General features: G+C 46.2%; 1 protein-coding gene across 11 annotated transcripts in view; it reads right to left on the bottom strand.

Moving 5' to 3' along the window:
* LOC144933218 (uncharacterized) overlaps positions 1–20202 on the bottom strand; it is a 247768-nt gene that overhangs the window by 12554 nt on the left and 215012 nt on the right. The window lies entirely within an intron of this gene.

The raw sequence follows: 20202 nt of genomic DNA, 5'->3' as shown, positions 1-20202 counted from the left end.
TGACAAAAATGATGGAAAAACCATAGACAGTTAACGTTTTACTTGGTTGATAACATCCTTCCAATGATTGCTCAATTTGTATCCATCTTCTCGGTGGAAGTTATGTCTATGTTTATGTATCTGGATGGCTTCATGGACAAACCTTTGATAGTAGCCAGAAGGTTTGCAGAGCACCTAGTCTCATTACGCTATTATACTATTTATTATTATACAATCTAATATACACCATACCATTGACCGTCCCGTGAAAGGTACTCAGAGGAAGCAAATAAATATGTCAATGGGAAAGTGGTAGCAGGAAACTTGCAGCGGAGCAAAGACTCCGATCCGTGAAGAGAATACAAAAGCTATATAGTCAATGCCAGCGAATGGAATGGGGTCTGAAAGTCATCGTAAATGTGAACACAATCAATCAAGACCCGAAATGGTTTATCACGTCTTTCCAATGATTGCTGAGCCAGAATCCATCTTCTCGGTTGAAATTGTCTCTGTGTTTGTATATGTGCATGGTCTCATGAACGAATCTCTCATGTTAGCCGGATGACTTGCAATGTGAGCCAACTGAATTATAACAATGGTTGAGGTGTTGGTCCTACCGTGTTTCAGGTCTGCTTTGTGTTCACGGATGCGGTCCGAGACATGCCGTTTGGTTTCCCCAATGTAACTGCTACCACAGAGGCAATTTAGTTTGTAGACGCCAGGGTACTGTATGTCTGGAATCACATCTTTTACAGACGGGACCAGATCATGGATTTTATGTACTGTGTTGAATCGGACCTCGATCTTGTGTTTATTCAGGAATTTGGAGATATTTTTTGTGACCCTCAAAATGTAGGGTGAGGTGATGGTTTTGAATGGTTCCTCAAGAGGATCCTTCTTCATGGTTGGAGTGATGGCTTTGCAGATTGTGTAGCCAGAGTAACCATTAGACTTGAGAGCTTGGTGTACGTGCTTGAGTTCACTGGAAATGTGTTCCTGGTCGGAGATGCATTGGGCTCTATGGTGTAGAGTCTTGATGAGGGAATTCTTCTGGGATGGATGGTGGTGAGAATCCGGTTTTAGGTAAGCATCCGTATGGGCAGCTTTAATGTAGACAGAGTGGCTCATTGAACCATCAGGTCTCTTTTTTATTAGGACATTCAAAAAAGGTAGCTTGCCATCTTTTTCGACTTCCATGGTAAATCTGATGGCTGGGTGTATGGAATTGATATGGTCGAGGAATTGGTCTTGAGCAGGCCGGCCATGTGGCCAGATGACAAAAGTGTCATCCACGTACCTCTTCCATAAGGTCGGGCCTAGAGTGGCAGTCTGGATAGCGTCAGTCTCAAATTTCTCCATGAAAACGTTGGCTACAACTGGATATAGGGAAGAGCCCATTGGAGTGCCCTCAGTTTGTTTGTAGAAAGTTGTATTCCAGGTGAAGTATGTATTGGTTAAGCAGTGTCTAACCAGGGGGGGTACCTCAGTGTTCAGTCCTTGATGAACCAAGTTTCAATGATTGCGATGGTGTCAGGTACAGGAACTTTGGTGAATAAGGAAACCACATCAAAACTCTTCTTGGTTCTTTCGGTAAAGTCACGTAGAAGGGAAGTAATAAAATAATAAAAATAAAACATAATAAAACAATTCTCACGACGTTTCGGCCACAACGCAAGCAGCCATCCTCAGGCGAAGAATGAAACACCCCAAGCTTGGAGCGTATATTTAAGCTGGGTTAGAGGGGGGGGAGGTGGGAAGAAGAGCGCCTAAACAAAATAATTTGCATATCAAGAGGAATTCAGCATATGGAAAATGCGTAGGAGGTGGGCGGGGGGGGTTCCAAATCAATACTATGCCCGTGCATTATGCAGGATTAGCAGCATCAAAGGGGGGGGGGGAAGGGGGGGAGCATTAACAAAGGAAAGGAATGTTAATAGTATGTAGCTGTAGTTACTAAACAACCACGTAAAAAACTACAGTATAAACTGCATGACAAACTAAAGTATAAACTACATAGCATCATCAGTAAACTTACTATACTCTACAATAAGCTGAGTTACTAACAGTAAGTAATACATGAAACATTCTACGTTGTAAAAAATTATATAATATGCTTCCATCTAAACTTTATTCTCTTACATCACACGCGTCTATACCGTACTATATACTTCCATAGGCAAAACCAACATTAAATTACATACTGTATTGCTATAAACCACCCTATACCTTATACATTTTTAATATAAACACTATGTATTATTCTACCCACCCTAATGTGTATCAAAATGGTTTATTACGTCCTTCCAGTGATTGCTAAGCCAGAATCCATCTTCTCGGTTAAAATTGTCTCTGTGTTTGTAAATGTGGATCGCCTCATGTACGAATCTCTCATGATAGCCAGATGGCTTGCAGAGAACCTCTGTCTTGGAGAAGTCAATGTCATGTGAGCCCACTGAGTTGTAACAGTGATCTGCCACGGCTGAGGTGTTTGTCCTACAGTGTTTCAGGTCAGCTTTATGTTCACGGATGCGGTCCGAGACATGTCGTTTGGTTTCCCCAATGTAACTGCTACCACAGAGGCAACTTAGTTTGTAGACACCAGGGTACTGTATGTCTGGAACCACATCTTTTACAGACGGTACCAGATCACGGATTTTATGTACTGTGTTGAATCGGACCTGGATCTTGTGTTTAATCAGGATTTTGGAGATCTTTTTTGTGACCCCAGCAATGTAGGGTAAGGTGATGGTCTTGAAAGGCTCCTCAACAGGATCCTTCTTGGTGGTTGGAGTGATGGCTTTGCGGATTGTGTAGTCGGAGTAACCATTAGCCTTAAGAGCTTGGCGTACGTGTTTGAGTTCACTGGAAATGTGTTCATGGTCGGAGATGCATTGGGCTCTATGATATAGAGTCTTGATGAGGGAATTCTTCTGGGATGGATGGTGGTGGGAATCCGGTTTTAGATAAGCATCCGTGTGGGTGGCTTTCCTGTAGACAGAGTGGCTCATTGAACCATCAGGTCTCCTTTTGATTAGGACATCCAAAAAGGGTAGCTTGCCATCATTTTCGACTTCCATGGTGAATCTGATGGCTGGGTGTATGGAATTGATATGGTCGAGAAATTGGTCTAGAGCAGGCCGGCCATGTGGCCAGATGACAAAAGTGTCGTCTACGTACCTCTTCCATAAGGTCGGGCGTAGAGTGGCAGTCTGGATGGCGTCCGTCTCAAATTTCTCCATGAAGATGTTGGCTACAACCGGAGATAAGGGGGGCCCATTGGGGTGCCCTCAAGACTCTATATCATAGAGCCCAATGCATCTCCGACCATGAACACATTTCCAGTGAACTCAAACACGTACGCCAAGCTCTTAAGGCTAATGGTTACTCCGACTACACAATCCGCAAAGCCATCACTCCAACCACCAAGAAGGATCCTGTTGAGGAGCCTTTCAAGACCATCACCTTACCCTACATTGCTGGGGTCACAAAAAAGATCTCCAAAATCCTGATTAAACACAAGATCCAGGTCCGATTCAACACAGTACATAAAATCCGTGATCTGGTACCGTCTGTAAAAGATGTGGTTCCAGACATACAGTACCCTGGTGTCTACAAACTAAGTTGCCTCTGTGGTAGCAGTTACATTGGGGAAACCAAACGACATGTCTCGGACCGCATCCGTGAACATAAAGCTGACCTGAAACACTGTAGGACAAACACCTCAGCCGTGGCAGATCACTGTTACAACTCAGTGGGCTCACATGACATTGACTTCTCCAAGACAGAGGTTCTCTGCAAGCCATCTGGCTATCATGAGAGATTCGTACATGAGGCGATCCACATTTACAAACACAGAGACAATTTTAACCGAGAAGATGGATTCTGGCTTAGCAATCACTGGAAGGACGTAATAAACCATTTTGATACACATTAGGGTGGGTAGAATAATACATAGTGTTTATATTAAAAATGTATAAGGTATAGGGTGGTTTATAGCAATACAGTATGTAATTTAATGTTGGTTTTGCCTATGGAAGTATATAGTACGGTATAGACGCGTGTGATGTAAGAGAATAAAGTTTAGATGGAAGCATATTATATAATTTTTTACAACGTAGAATGTTTCATGTATTACTTACTGTTAGTAACTCAGCTTATTGTAGAGTATAGTAAGTTTACTGATGATGCTATGTAGTTTATACTTTAGTTTGTCATGCAGTTTATACTGTAGTTTTTTACGTGGTTGTTTAGTAACTACAGCTACATACTATTAACATTCCTTTCCTTTGTTAATGCTCCCCCCCTTCCCCCCCCCCCCCCTTTGATGCTGCTAATCCTGCATAATGCACGGGCATAGTATTGATTTGGAACCCCCCCCGCCCACCTCCTACGCATTTTCCATATGCTGAATTCCTCTTGATATGCAAATTATTTTGTTTAGGCGCTCTTCTTCCCACCTCCCCCCCCTCTAACCCAGCTTAAATATACGCTCCAAGCTTGGGGTGTTTCATTCTTCGCCTGAGGATGGCTGCTTGCGTTGTGGCCGAAACGTCGTGAGAATTGTTTTATTATGTTTTATTTTTATTATTTTATTACTTCCCTTCTACGTGACTTTACCGAAAGAACCAAGAAGATGAATCCCTGCAGTCACGAAAGCTTTAAATCGAAATTCACATCAAAACTGACAAGCAGGTCGTCTGGGGACAGGGAAATACCCTTGATTGTCGCTACCAGGTGAGCAGAGTTTAGTACTGCAGAGGTGGTTTGCCAGTGAAAGGCCGCAGGATTTCAGACAAAAAACGAGCCAGTTTGTAGGTGGGCGAGTTGATAGTAGAAACGATGGGACGAAGGGGTGTATCTTTTTTATGTATTTTTGGTAAGCCATATAATCTTGGTGGCCTGGCAGCAGAAGGTTTCAACGAGAACTGTTTGGTTTTATCAATTAATGCGGTTGAATCAGAAATGATTTTGTTGGTTTTTAATGACAAGGCTGTTGGTGGGGTCTCTTTTTAAATCCTTTATATTAAGTTCACTTGCTTGCTTACGACCGTGCAAATCTTTCGGTCGTTTTTTAATCCACTTCCCGTGATCCAATCGAGCTGACATTTTGCACAGACTCGTTGTGCGTGACAATGTATTTTCGTGAAAACTTTTTTCAAAAATTTTACACTTTTTAGGAAAAATTAATTATATTTAATTACCAATTGCTTAATGGTGGCAGGCATTCATCTGACCCATAGGTGGCATCCATCTCAAGCCAGAGGACGAGAGGACTCTAGCCGCCACGCATATAAAGGATTTATAGTGAAAAACTTTGTTTTTACGGGTTAATTTTTTATTTTTGTATAGCTGCCATCGTTGAGTAGTTGTTGAATTTTGTTGTAAGATTCTATTTTATCCATGATGACAGTGGCATTGCCCTTGTCGGCTGAGAGGATGACACTGTCATCCCTCTTTTTTAATTGAGATAATTCAAAACGCTCATCTTTGCTGATGTTGCTAGCTGGCATCTTAGCGTTTTTTAGGGTTGCATTTTAAATCTATGTATATTGTGTAGATAGTAGCGTTTTACTCATAAATTGTAAACCTAGGTCTTTGCATGTGTTTATGGTTGCTTTACATGATAACATGTCACCTGTCCTGTTCATGTAAGACTTTAAAAATCAGCAAAAGGGTGAAATAAATAAAAAGGATTATAAAACAAAAGGCTAAAAACGTATGTATATGAAAGTACATAGTTTAATTCCTTATTCAGTGCCTACTCGGTGCTTCTTGGCTTGTCTCTTGTATTCATTAAATGGAGCATCTCTTGTGACTGTCCAGCAATAGTCTGCAAGTATTGATGGGCTCTATTTGCCCTCATAAAGACACCTTCCTTTATCTTAGCTTCACTTAACCTTGGAAATTTTCCACGGCGGTACTTGAAAGCAGCTCGTGTTTTGTCCCTGGCTTTGACAAAGTTTTTCACCAGACCCAGCTTGATATGTACGGGTGGTAACAAAATCTTCCTTGATTCAACAAGTGGTGGATGTTAAAAACTTTTCCTCCCAGGCTCCAATGGTTGTCGGAGTGGCCAATCTATCTTGATGTAGTGGGAATCTCTCGCGCAACTATCACATTTGCTAGAGGAAACAGCAGTACTTTGTGTATCCAGTCTAGAGACCAAGCAAAAGAGCAACAACCTTCAATTTGCCACAAAGTTGCCACTAATGTTGGTCATAGTTGATGCACCTCAAAAGTTGTTTCATGTTGTCATATGTTTCCTTCACATGGACTGCATGACCAACTAGAATTGATGGAAAAACATTGGCATTATGCAGCAAAACAGCTAAGACTCATCTTCGATGAATCAATGAACAGTCTCCACTCATCTGGATGATGAACGATGTTGAGGGCTACCATCACACCATCGATGTTGTTCAAAGCTACAAGATCACCTTCCATGAAGAAGAATGAGACAAGATCCTTTTGATGGTCACGGAAAATGGAAACCCTAACATCACCTGCCAGTAGATTACATTGCTGCAGTCTGGAGCCCAACAGCTCTGCCTTACTCTTGGGTAGTTCCAAATCCCTGACAAGGTCTTTCAGTTCACCTTGTGTTATGAGGTTTGATTCAGAAGAGGATGGGAGAACATCTGAGTCAAGTGACATTTATGATTCAGGACCAGAAGTTTCATCCTCTTCCTCGTCTGACTCAAGTGAAAATGATTCTGGTGCATCAAGAACCAACAGTCCTTCTCCCTGGGGTACTGGGCATATAGCTGATGGAATGTTTGGATAACATACAGTCCACTTTTTCTTCTTAAGAAACACCTTACCCAACTAGAGGCGCCATGTAGAAGTAAAAATTGCTGATATCTGTTGGTTCTCTCCAAATCATTGGCACTGCGAAAGGCATATATTTCATTTTCCTGTTCAACCACTGGTGAAGATTTGTTGCACAGGTTTTGCAGCATATGTGTGGGGCCCACATCTTGTCCTGATCTCCCAATTTTGCAGCCAAAAACCATAGTCCTTATATTGCGCTTTTGTGATGCAAAAGTCACTTCACCTCAAACATACCAGAAGTTATCTGCTTTGTTCACACAAGTACGAGGCATCTCTGCTCACTTTGGCTAAACAGAAATGTGTCCACTATGAGATCTCTTTTACCAGTGGCAAAATATGATAGGAGGTTTTTACCCTTTTAACTGGTACAAAACTGACACCTTTATTCAAGGCATCATGTTTGCAATGACCACAACACAAGTAGTCAAAAAAGCAAACAAAAAGAAGCAACTCTGATAAGGATGATAATATGCACTGTCCTTGAAGTTGATTGGCCCACACCCGAGACGGCTTTCTTTAGAGCCTAGTCCCCATTGGTGTAGGGCCAGATGACACCAGAAGGCGTAGTACGCCAGATGACACCAGAAGGCGTAGTACGCCTTCTGGTGTCATCTGGCCCTACACCAATGGGGACTAGGCTCTAAAGAAAGCCGTCTCGGGTGTGGGCCAATCAACTTCAAGGACAGTGCATATTATCATCCTTATCAGAGTTGCTTCTTTTTGTTTGCTTTTTTGACTACTTGTGTTGTGGTCATTGCAAACATGATGCCTTGAATAAAGGTGTCAGTTTTGTACCAGTTAAAAGGGTAAAAACCTACTATCATATCAGAAATGTGTCCCTTTGCCAAATCAAACACTGACAAATAAGAGAGGACGACACTGTATGATTTCTAGAGCTGATATAGGGCAATTTGTTCAGCAGAAGGATGTAAGCCTAGTAATGATTGCATCATCCATGACTTCTAGGAATAACATGATGCAATTCATATCATGTATGATGCAATGCCAAGTTCAGATTGCATTATTAATAGTTTTGCTCAAAAAGCAAGTACTGTCCAAACCCATTCATATATTTATTAATAGATCCAGTTAAATATGTATTTTAGTAATTTCTGGTTAAAATTGAGATCCCTTCCCTTTATAACTCACTTATCCTCCGCCATTCCCAAGTCAAGGGTCGTATATACTGACCCAGTAGCACATCTGAGCTTGGATGGAAGCTTGAAAAATGAATTGGGAGAGGAAGACGTAGTGAAAGAGAAACCATTCAAGGCCACCTGTGGATGGTTTTACAGATTTCAGGCACAATAGTTTAAAGAACGTAAAAATGCAGTCAGCAAATGCCGATGTAGATGGTGCAGAAACGTTTCCACAAAAACTTAAGAAAATAATTGAAGGTACGGGTGTTTAATCTTCTCCCATACACCTCCAATCAAGCACAACTCCACTCCTCAAGTTAAGACCATAATAATTATAGGTCAAAGTATATCATTTTTAAATGCTGTTTAGGATTGTTTTATCACACAAAATGGTTTAATGTTTGATACATTTCTTTAAAATGTCACAAATACGTTTTATATTAAAAAAGTAAAATGTTTTAAAGTGTACAGGATCTGCTTTGAAATGCTCATAAAATTGGGTTTAATTAAGTGATAAGTGTTAATGCGCCCGATTATCCGGCTGTTTCCAACATTATCCGGCGACCGATCCAGTGAAACCAGAAAGCTGATCCAAAGGCTGTAACTAGTTCGGCGATCGTCACCATGTGCGTGACAAAACAAAGTAGTATTCATATTCTTGGTTCTTTCGGTAAAGTCACGTAGAATGGAAATAATAAAATAATACAAATAAAACATACCATAATAAAATTCTCACGACGTTTCGGCCACAACACAAGCAGCCTTCTACGTGACTTTACCGAAATAACCAAGAATATGAATCCCTGCAGTCACGAAAGCTTTAAATCGAAACACAAAGTAGCTTCGCTTGACTTCAGTGTCAAATATTATATACTGTTAATGATACACTAAATACAACTTAAACACTGAAAATACTGCCCGTATATAGATGTTTCATGACTAATAACTACAGTAATAAAATATATATACAGTGCAATCTGGTGAAAAGTGCGTGTTCTTCAGCGTTCGCCGGTGCACCGGTCTAAAGGCTGCATCAGTTTGGCAATTGTCAAACACAAGCTGCAGGGTCTTCGAGATTGGAGCAGTGAGTACAATACAGTGAATACTGTAATCTTTTAGGGTATATTTTGTCCATTTGTACGTTTATTTACGCCAATTTCATAAACATCTAAAACCAAAAAATACATACAACACCTACAAATCTTGATTTGAAGCTTTCATGACTGCAAGAATCCATACTCTTTGGTTCTTTCAATAAAGTCACGTAGATAGAAAATTAATAGAACACGACGTTTCGATCGCAACACAAGCGACCGTCTTCAGATGAGAGAAAGCTACTGAAACAAGGTCTTATATAGGCCTGAGATGGGAGCAGCCTCATGGTAAGAGGACAGGGATAGAGATGGTTTCCCTGAGGCTGTGGAAGTGGCTACTGTATTGTGAGAGATTAGCATGTCAATGTATGAGCGTAGTATGTCGCAGCATCGGTGACTGAGCGAGAAGGACATCCAGCCCGTAAATACGAAGACATCCAACCTAATAATGCAACTCATAGAGTCAGCTAAAATCGCAGGAAGGATGGAAACATCACAGCAGGTTAAGACTTTACCTGGTTAATCACGTCCTTCCAATGATTGCTCAATTTGTAACCATCTTCTCGGTAATGATAGACATCTCACTGTCTCCAGATTATTTGCTTGTCAGTTTCGATGTAGTCTATCTGTTCACCAAGGTACCTGTGCCTGACACCATTGCAATCATTGAAGACTTGGTCCAACAGGGACTGCATTTTGAAGTGCCAACTTTGGTGAGGCGCTGCCGTACCAATACTTACTTCACCTGGAATGGTACATTATAAAAACAAGAGGGTACCCCAATGGGTTATCCCTTATCACCAGTGGTAGCGAATCTTTTCATGGAGAAATTTAAGACAGATGCCATCCAGACATCCACCCTACTTCCCTACTTGTGGAAGAGATACGTAGATGACACATTCGTCATCTGGCCACATGGTCAGCCAGCACTAAATGCATTCTACAACCACATACATTCCATACACCCAGCTATCTAATTCATCATGGAAGTGGAAAAGGATGGCAAGTTACCATTCCTGGATGTTTTGATTGAGAAGAGACCTGATGGCTCGTTGGGACATTGTGTACAAGAAAGCCACCCACACGGATGCCTATCTAAAGCCTGACTCCCACCACCATCCAGCCCAGAAGAATTCCCTCGTCAAAACACTACACCATAGGGCCCATTGCATCTCCAACTAGCACCACCTAGCCAGTGAGCTGGAGCACGTACACCAAGTCCTCAGGATGAATGGATATTCTGACCATACAATCCGCAAAGCTGTCTCCCCAGGCCATGGGGAGACAACCATCTGAGGACCCAATCAAAACCATCACCTTGCCATACATTACAGGGGTTACCAAAAAGATTTCCAAAATCTTAAACAAACACAAGATCCAGCTTCGTTTCAACACTACACAAAATCCGTGATTTGATCCCATCTGTAAAGGATGTGATTCCTGACATGCAATATCCTGATGTCTACAAACTAAGTTGTGGCTGCGGCAGCAGTTACAATGGGGAAATGAAACGACATGTTTCGGACCGTGTTCGTGAACACAAGGCAGATCTGAAGCACGGTAGGACCAATACCTCTGCCGTTGCTAATCATTGTTTTAACACTGTGGGCACACACTAAATTTATTTTTCTAAGACGAAGGTACTCTGCAAACCCACTGGCTATCATCAGAGATTTGTTCATGAAGCCATCCAGATATAAAAACACAGACACAACTTCAACCGAGAAGATGGGTACAAATTGAGCAAGCATTGGAAGGACGTGATTAACCAGGTAAAGTGATGTTTCCATCCTTCCTGCGATTTTAGCTGACTCTCTGAGTTAGGTTGGATGTCATTATTAGGTTGGATGCCTTTGTATTGACAGGCTGGATGTCCTTCTTGCTAAGTCACTGATGCTGCGACATACTAGGCAAGTCACCGATGCAGCAACATACTAAGCTCGTACATTGACATGCTAATCTCTCACAATACAATGGCCACTTCCACAGCATCAAGGAGACCATCTCTAGCCCCGCCCTCTTACCCTGAGGCTGCACCCATCTCAGGCCTATATAAGACCTTGTTTTATTTTTCGATTTAAAGCTTTCGTGACTGCAGAGATTCATCTTCTTGGTTCTTTCGGTAAAGTCACGTAGAAGGGAAATAATAAAATAAAACATAATAAAATACAATTCTTACAACGTTTCGGCCACAATGCAAGCAGACGTCCTCAGGTGAAGAACAGGGCTGTTGGAAAGACAGCGTCTGAATGAACACCACCAAGCTTGGCAGCGTATATTTAAGGTGGGTTAGAGGAGGAGAGCGCCTTGACAAAGAAATTTACATATCAACAGAGGAATTGACTATATTTATGGAAAATGCAGATATGGGATTAGTCACTACTTGTGGAATGTGTAGGTGGTGGGCGGGTCTCAAAGTCATATTATGCTCGTGTATGATGTAGGATTAGCAGTCATAAAGGAAGGAAGTAGGATTAGCAGTAATAAAGGGAGGGCAATTTTAATAGCAAGGAGCTGCAACAGCCAAACACCACATAAAAAACTAAGATATAAACTACATCAATATCATCAATGTACTCAATATACTCTCCAAAAAGCTGAGCTACTAACAGTAAGTCATACATTACACTTCTATGTCGCAAAAAATATAATATGCTTCCAGCTAAACTTGTTTCTTTACATCACACGGATATACTCCGTACTATACACTGCCATAGATAAACCCAACATTAAATTATACACTGCGTTACTATACACCACCCTATACCTTAGACTATACATTGTAATATTACACTATGTATTATTCTACACACCCTACTGTATACCACACTGCTTTATATTCACTATACAATTACGATACTATATATTACCTTATACATTATATTAAACATTACACTTTTATACTATTTATTATTATACAATCTGCTGTACACTATACCATTGACCGTCGCGTGAAAGGTACTAAGAGGAAGCAATGAAATATGTCAATGGGAGAGTGTTGGCTGGAGACTTGCAGCGGAGCAAAGACTCCATTCCCTGAGGAGAATACAAAAGATATATAGTCAATGCCAGTGAGTGGACTGCGGTCTGAAAGTCACCGTAAACGTGAACACAATCAGTTAAGACCCGAAATGGTTTATCACGTCCTTCCAATGATTGCTGAGCCCGAATCCAACTTCTCGGTTGAAATTGTCTCTGTGTTTGTATATGTGGATCGCCTCATGAACGAATCTCTCATGGTAGCCAGATGGCTTGCAGAGAACTTCTGTCTTGGAGTAGTCAATGTCATGTGAGCCCACTGAATTGTAACAGTGATCTGCCACGGCTGAGGTGTTCGTCCTATCGTGTTTCAGGTCTGCTTTATGTTCACGGATGCGGTCCGAGACATGTCGTTTGGTTTCTCCAATGTAACTGCTACCACAGAGGCAACTTAGTTTGTCTGGAACCACATCTTTTACAGACAGGACCAGATCACTGATTTTATGTACTGTGTTAAATTTGACCTGGATCTTGTGTTTATTCAGGATTTTGGAGATCTGTTGATATGTAAATTCCTTTGTCAAGGTGCTCTCCTCCTCTAACCCAGATTAAATATACGCTGCCAAGCTTGGTGGTGTTCATTTGAATGCTGTCTTTCCGACAGCCCTGTTCTTCACCTGAGGACGGCTGCTTGTGTTGTGGCCGAAACGCCGTGAGAATTATATTTTCTGATGTTTTATTTTTATTATTTTATTATTTCCCTTCTACCTGACTTTACCGAAATAATCAAAAAGAAGACCTTGTTTCAGTAGCTTTCTCTCACTCACCTGAAGACAGTCGCTTGTGTTAGGATCGAAACGTCGTGATCTATTCATTTTCTATCTACGTGACTTTACCGAAGGAACCAAAGAGTATGAACACCTAAAAACATAATGTCATACAAGAATGTGCAAAAATCATCTATTTTAAATCATGATTAGTGATTATTCAGCGTTTAAAAAAATATGGCGCCCCCCCCCCCCACCCCCCATGCTGCCGGAAAATACATGATCGACTGTGGTTATAAATATATGTAAATTGTGTTGTACAGTTTGGAACTGGTATTTATATGTACTGCACATGTACAGTACCTGGTTTTCTGTTAATGTCCAGTACGTATTTTAGTTGCCAGGTATGGAACATGTTACCCTAAGTTACGGTCACTATCCCTATTTATTCCATTGTTTATGGGAGAAATTGCCCCGATTTGCGTCGCATAGGCAATGTTGACGCTCTTTCAGTCCCTACCCCCCCCCCCCCCCATTAACATGGCATAGTATTTCTATTGGGGAAAAGTACCCGTTATGCATTGTTTCATTAAAAGTCGCAACTTTCTGGTTTCTAACCCCGACATATATCGGGGACCCCTGTAAAGTGTTTTTTTTGTCAAGTTCATAATGGCCATGTCAAAGTTATTAATATTGCATCAATGAGGTTCTGGCCATGGCCCCACGTTATTGGGATCCCTATTAAGTGTATCATTATGGCTGTGTTCAAATTCTCAATTAAGTCATCAACCCTAGTTCCCACGTTGCTAAACATTTTTTGCAAAATGCATAAAAAACTGTACGAGTTGTCTGATTAGGAGCAGGTTACATGGTTAAAGTTCCCTGCATTCTATAACACATTCCTGCGGAGGGAGCGAGTAGGAACGTTGGGTTGCTCGGTCAATGGCCAGGGTCAACGGCGGCTTGGTGTATTCCGCAAATATGCCCGACTGTGATGGTGGGCACAAGCCGGCGTGAGTAGGTTAAACATTGAGTTTTATAAGGGCACCACGGGGTGACCAGCCCCTCCCCACCCAGCCCCACCGCTCCCACCCCCCACCCAGCCCCTCCCCACCCAGCCTCTCCCCACCCTCCCCACCCAGGCCCTCCCCACCCTCCCCTCTCTACCCAGCCCCACCCCTACCATTTTTGGATGCACGACGGACGGACGGACACAATAATCCCCTGTGGGCTGGTGGAACCAGGTGGTTCCTACCAGTAAGAATCGGTTTTATACTTTGAAACTGGCAAGTGAGGTCCGATGATGTTCCCTGCATTCTGTTTGTACTTGCGCTGTCTCCTTCAGTCAAATCGCATCTAACATTCATTTTACAGTTTTCTGCAGCAAGCCTTCTCCTTTGAAATATAATTTGCCCACTCTAGATATGTTGTTTACTCTGAATTGTTACAATCGGACATCTCTAATCCTGAATGCAACTCCTCATTTCTCTTCCTCGGAATCTATAACTTGCCACACATTAAACAATTCCAATACTACTGTAATAAAAAACTTGACCACGATATCTGGCTCAGTGTCCTTTATTCGGTCCGTACTGCGTCCCCACACGGCTGTCTCTCTTATTCTCTCTGTGCTGGTTCCGATGTCACTCCAGTCCACATCAGCAGCCCCGCTGCTGTTCTTGTCGCTCTTGCAGCCCCACAGCAGCTCCGCTGCTGTACTCTCACACAGCTCCCTTGGCTGTTCCTGCTGCAGCTCTGACGGCCTCGTGCTGTCTCGCCTTCTCGTCGCTCCCGCGACTCCTGGCAGCCACCCCGCTGCTCCTCGCACACAGCCTTACTGCCTATCTCTATCTGCAGCTTTACACCTCCCAGTAGCTCCCTACTGTTCCCAGGGTTGGCTCCCGCTTCTGACGGTGCCCCCTCGGCTCGTACGCCCGCGTGGCCCCACACCTTTCCATTCACACCCCGACTGCCTTCTCCTTCCGGTTTACCCGCTTAAGGACCCCCTACCTTTCACCCACGTCACCTGGCTCCGCCTCCTCGTGACGTCACATCCGGAAGGTCGCTTTCGCCCGCATTACACCACCCTCCCCCATAGAAAAAACCCAGCCGACCTCGGCTGAACAACACCAAAGCGTAATGCGGTGAACCGACCTTCCCCCTTAAAGGACACTAAGCATGCAATATAACAACAAGAACAACACACAAGTAACATCGACGAACGTACGAAAGCATGCGATAAATACGACGGCAAGAACAAGAACAATAACAACATACAATCAACGAAACGTAAGCGATTTGGAACGAGTGCGGGTCGCCGGCCCGTCCCGGACGGTCGGCGGCCCACTTGTAGAACGGGGACGCGATGGAACACGAGAAATGACAGGGGGTAATTCCCCTGCTGCGATTGGAAGTCCACCGACATCTCGTGTCCCTGACGAATCAGTCTTGGTCATATTCGGCGAATGCGCCTGCAGCGGGGTCGGAAGGGTCGCCGGGCTTGAAGGTCCCGCAGCCTTGGCAGGCGCCCTCCGAGCAGGCCCACTCCTCCCCCGCGGTGTCACGGTCGGCCTGTCTGGAACAGGTACGACAGGCGCTCTAGCAAGATCAATGGACGCAGGCGGGGAAGAGTCAGAGTCAGCAGCAACAGACCCCGGCAAGGCAACATTGGGAGATGACGCATCACGTAGGGGAGCAACATATGGTTTCAACCGCAACGTATGGACAAACCAACGGCGAGAACCAAACTGAACGCGCGCCGACTGTGGATTGGGAACCTCAATGAGGCGCACAGGACCATGCCAAGGTTTGTGCAATTTAGGAGAGGTCCCCGGCCGCACCTGCGGGCAATGGAGCCAGGCCAGGTCTCCCACCTTCCAGGGGCACTCCCCCTCAGACCGCCGAGCATACCGCTCGTTCCGGGCCTGGGCTTTGGCCGTAGCCACGCGGGCGTTTTCCCGCGCCTCCGTAACCCGGCGAACCGTGTCCTGAATGTATTCAGGGAGTGGTTTACAAGGTCCCTTCACCCCAGTACCCAATTGCACATCCACCGGAGGCACGTTTTCCCGACCATACATAAGGTAAAACGGCGAATACCCTGTAGCCGCATGGGGCGTCATCCTGTACGCCGAAAGCACTCCGGGGATGTGCAGATCCCAATCCGATTGCTGTTCACTCACAGTATGGCAAAGCATGGCAGACAATGTCCTGTTCAGCCGCTCAACCATACCATCCGTCTGCGGATGGTATGGAGATGTCCGTATCTTCTTGGTCCCAAGGCCTGCGCACACTTCAGCCAATAATTTAGAAGAGAAATTTCGGCCCTGGTCCGTGAGGAGTCTCTCCGGCGCCCCCTTGTCCATAATGTACCCAAACAAAAAGGCGTCGGTGATGGCCGCGGCCGACTGATCGGGCAACGGCCAGGCCATCGGCCAACGGGAGAGATACTCGACCCCTACCAGCAAATATTTATTTCCCCTCGCCGATGGTGGGAAGGGTCCCAATATGTCCAGTGCCACCAATTCATTGACTCGAGACACCTGAATCGACTGGAGAGGCGGCACGTAAGGATGTTTAGGCGGCTTACGCCGGGCGCATTCAGGGCACGCGCGCACGTGCCCTACGACATCTGTCGCCATGCCGTGCCAAAAATAATGACGTTGTAACGTCAACAAGGTCTTCTGCACCCCTAAATGCAATAGTGTGTCACAATGGAGAGTTCTAATCAACTCAAATCGCAAGGACGTTGGTACCACCACACGCCAGCTTTCCTGGAACCTTTCTTGCCACATAAGCAGACCATCTCGGAGAGCGGTTCGCGGCCCCACAGCCGAACTCGGACTCCCCTTGTCCCTCATAGACCGCTTCCGCATGGACAACAACGACTCGTCCATCATCTGTTCCCGAATCCAGACAGACCGCGGCAGATTCAAAACCCCATCAGTCGGTCCCGGTTCCATCGGAGTATCCGACTTCCCGACGGCCAACGTGAGCGGCTGAGGGGGGTTGAGAATCGGCGAACACCTATGCGTCCCCGACGCACATTTACAAGGGGCGCGCCCTGGTAATCTGGAAAGTGCGTCAGCGTTCGCATGGCGCACTCCCTTCCGATGTTGAATTTGGAAGGAAAACTCCTGCAGCGTGTCCAACCAACGTGCCCACTGTCCCGATGGCTGGTCCATTTTAAGTGCATATTGCAAGGCCGCATGATCCGTACGCACAATAAAAGAACGACCGTAAAGGTACGGTCGAAATTGCCGTAGGAAAAAAACAACCGCCAAAAGTTCCCTACGAGTGACACAGTAGCGTGTTTCCGCAGGCGACAAGACTCGGCTACCATACGCCACGACGCGCTCTACGCCCCCTTTAGACTGTGATAATACCGCCCCAATACCTGTGTCACTCGCGTCCGTATCGAGAATGAAAGGGCGATCAAAATCGGGATAATCCAATGTCGGGGCCGTAGCCAATAGATCACGCAGACTCCGAAAGGCCGCCTCTTCCGGCTCTCCCCAAACAAATTTCCGTCCTTTACCCGTAAGGAGATGCAAGGGCCTCGCAATCGTCGCAAACCCCGGCACAAATCTTCGGTAACACGAGGCAAATCCCAAAAACCGTCGAACATCCCCCACAGAGGCCGGAGTCGGCCAATCCCGGACACACGCCGTCTTCTCCGGATCCGTGGACACCCCCTCGGCACTCACAATGTGCCCCAAATAACGGACGGACCGTTGCAGTAGGTGGCATTTCTTTGGTTTGAATTTCAAATTGGCAGAGCGCATCCTCGTGAACACTGTCTCCAGCCGCGTTAAATGTTCCTCAAATGTGCGGCTGAACACAATAATATCGTCCAAATATATAAGACACGTCTCCCACTGCAACCCCGTCAAAACGAGCTCCATCAATCTTTGAAACGTAGCAGGGGCCGCATTCAATCCCATCGGGAGGCAGTTGAATTGAAATAACCCCTGCGGCGTACGGAATGCGGTTTTCTCCCGTGAGGACTCGTCAAGGGGAAGCTGCCAAAATCCCGAAGAGAGGTCCAGTGTGGAAAAGAACTTAGCCCCCGACAATGCGTCAAGGGAGTCGTCCATACGCGGCAGGGGGTACGCATCTGCCACCGATATCTTATTCAATTTCCGGAAATCGACACAAAATCGCAAGTTGCCATCCTTTTTCTTAACCAAGACCACAGGAGCGCCCCATGGGCTGTTAGATGGCGATATAATGTCCGCAGCCAACATGTCTTCCACCGCCCCCCGAACGTGTTCTCGCTCCGCTGGACTCATCCGATGCGAAATTAACCGAATAGGGGCAGCGTCGCCCGTCTCAATGTGATGGGAAAGCAACGATGTGCGTCCCAAATCCAAATCGTCGGAGCTGAATACATCCGAATACGTCAGCAACAATTTACGCAGCGCATCACGTTGCCCCACGGACAGGGAAGAATTTTCGTCACATAAGGTAGCGATCCAACGATTATCCGAACCCCTTGGCTCGGAAACACCAGCGACCACTCCTCGGCGATGCGGACAATCGTGCGTCGCAAACGCCGTAGTGGCATGTGCCACAACCGTACCGGCCGGAACACGGATGTTTTCCACCCCCGCATTAAGCACCTGTAAAACCGGTAATTGATCCGGCCGGACGATGGTCTGTGCCCCAACTAACGCCAATCCCGTTGTTATCGTGGCGGATGGTGACAACAAGACCCCTAATGCTCCTAGCCGATTGGGCAGGGGCTTCCGATACCGCAAGGGTATAAGCATCTGTGAACCAGGTGGGATGTCCACAGATGCGACGGACAGCGCCTGCACCTGTACGGCCGAAGCAGGTCGCCCCCAGGGCGACGGCAGAAACGAGATTCGACGGCCCCCCGGCAATTCAATACAATTCTCATTGATTTTAATCAAAATGGGCATCTTAGCCAAAAAATCCGTGCCTAGTAAGCAAGGAACCGCCAAAGATCTCGATATTAACACAACGCCCGAAGCCGACACATCCCCTATAGATATCTTAGCATCCACCTGGCCCACAATCCCCATACTACCCCCGTTTGCAGCGACGCAAGACCCATAAACCGGACGCACAGCCCCCGGCGGAATGCCCAACAGATGGAAAATGACATCCGATATAATAGTCGCAGACGCTCCCGAGTCGACCAAAATGCGCACGTCCACACCTTGTATGGACCCCGGTACAGTGGACGAACCCGTAGCGGCCGCGACAACTCTCCGTGCCAATTTGCGCCACTGCGTAACTGAATGACAAGGCCCCGTCGATGGCCTTTCTTTAACAACAACAATAGGATCGCGCAACACAGGTGGTGGGTGAGGTGTAAAGCCTTGCCGAGTGTCTGGTGCGTGCCGACATGCCTGTTTCGGAGGTTCCTTGGTCGGCTTGTCCGGTGTTGTGGGCTCCTGCTGCGGCGGACCCGGGAAGCGGGCCCAGCAATCTTTGGCGTAATGGCCCCTACGGCCGCAGCGGAAGCAATCGGCCTCGTTGCGCCGAAGCGCAGGTCCTGCATCCCGGCGGCCCCGTCTCGATGGCGTAGCGCGCGGCCCCGGCCTTCCGCGTCCCGGCCATGGAGAGGAGGCAGCCGTCAGCTCCTGTGGACCCCGCTCATCCGGCACATAGATCGCCCTTGTGGGGTCCCACCCCATCGCGCCTCCTTCCTTGACGGGCCCACCCGTCCATGCCGCCACTTGCTTCCAGCGACGGAGATTAAACTGCGCGTCCAGACACTTTGCTGCCGCCCGGGACGTGAGCTTCTCATGCCCACACACAGGCATGGGGATCCCCAGATCCCGAGACAGCTCCAGCATTTTTCCCAATATGAGGGGCTCGAGCAGATCCTGTGGCGTGTCAGGATATGCTGCCATGGCCAGCTCCAACACCGCACCCCTGAACGCCACGGGCGATTCTTCGGGTGCTCGTTGTCGTTGAGCGAATCGCCGATGCGCGTCGTCAGGTGGCTCATAGGCGTCGGCCATTTCCTCAAAAACTCCACATAAAGTCTTCTTCTTATCGGCCGTTATGGAACGGAAAAATCGCACAGATTCGTCGTCCAGTAGAGTCGGCAACACTTCCAAGGCCTCCGCATCGGTCCATCTTGCTGAACGAACCGCCGCCAAAAATCGGCAGGCGAAAGCGCTCCAATCGCCCCCGATAGAGAATTCCTTAACTGTAGTAAGGTGGCGACTCCGACTCCTCTTCACGCCGTCTTCCAATGATGGTTGTTGTGGAGGTAAATTCAAAATGGCGTCGGCCCGCGGCGTGGCCAAGATGGCGGTTTGGCGCCGCGGAGCGCGCAAGATGGCGTCTTCTTGCCGCGTGGCCAATGGCGGCGGCAGGGCAGGCAACGTGGCGGCCCGTGGAGCACCTTCTCGTTCCATCGTCGTCCTTGGCGTAACA

The sequence above is a fragment of the Lampetra fluviatilis genome, chromosome 6, assembly GCF_964198595.1.
Source record: "Lampetra fluviatilis chromosome 6, kcLamFluv1.1, whole genome shotgun sequence".
Taxonomy (NCBI): domain Eukaryota; kingdom Metazoa; phylum Chordata; class Hyperoartia; order Petromyzontiformes; family Petromyzontidae; genus Lampetra; species Lampetra fluviatilis.
Note: the sequence above shows the minus strand (reverse complement) of the source record. Positions and strands in the feature narration are given on the sequence as shown.